The following is a 790-nucleotide window of genomic DNA, read 5'->3' on the forward strand; positions in this document are numbered from 1 at the left end:
GGCACAGGAGAAAATTTCCTGAACAGAACACTAATGGCTCAGGCACTAAGGTCAAGAATTAATAAGTAGGATCTCATGAAACTGAAAAGCCTCTGTAAGGCAAAGGACACTGTCAGTAGGACAAAATGACAGCTTACAGATGGGGAAAAGATCTTCACTAACCCTTCATTTGACAGAGGGCTAATATCCAAACTACATAAAGAACTCAAGAAGTTACAGTTCAAAAAAAAAAAAAATAATCCAATAAACAATGGGATCAGAACTAAACAGAATTCTTGTCTTGGGAAAAGTTTTCAATTAACAATAATCGTGCCTCGGATAAACCTCATTGGCTACGATACTGCCACTGTGCAAAGCTTAAACAGAGAATTTTTTTTAAAAAAAAATATTTATTTATTTATTTTATGAGTCCACACTGCAGCTGTACAGATAGTTGTGAGCCGTCATCTGGTTGTTGGGAATTGACTTTTAGGACCTCTGCTCATTCCAGTCAACCCCACTCGCTCTGGTTGGCCCTGCTCGCTTCAGTAGACCCCTCTTGCTCAGTCCCTGGTCACTCTGGTCCAAAGATTTATTTATTATTATAAATAAGTACACTGTAGCTGTCTTCAGACACACCAGAAGAGGGTGTCAGATCTCATTACGGGTGATTGTGAGCCACCATGTAGTTGCTGGGATTTGAACTCAGGACCTTCAGAAGAGCAGTTGGTGTTCTTACCTGCTGAGCCATCTCACCAGCCCCCAAACAGAGAATTCTTAACAGAGGAAACTTGAATGATCAAGAAGCACT

At 40.5% G+C, this 790-nt stretch overlaps 1 pseudogene; it reads right to left on the bottom strand.

Annotated features, from left to right (window-relative positions):
• Positions 1-205: 205 nt before the first annotated feature.
• LOC116082966 lies at positions 206-358 on the bottom strand (annotated as a pseudogene).
• Between the last annotated feature and the right edge of the window lie 432 nt (positions 359-790).

The sequence above is a fragment of the Mastomys coucha genome, unplaced genomic scaffold, assembly GCF_008632895.1.
Source record: "Mastomys coucha isolate ucsf_1 unplaced genomic scaffold, UCSF_Mcou_1 pScaffold11, whole genome shotgun sequence".
Classification (NCBI taxonomy): Eukaryota; Metazoa; Chordata; class Mammalia; order Rodentia; family Muridae; genus Mastomys; species Mastomys coucha.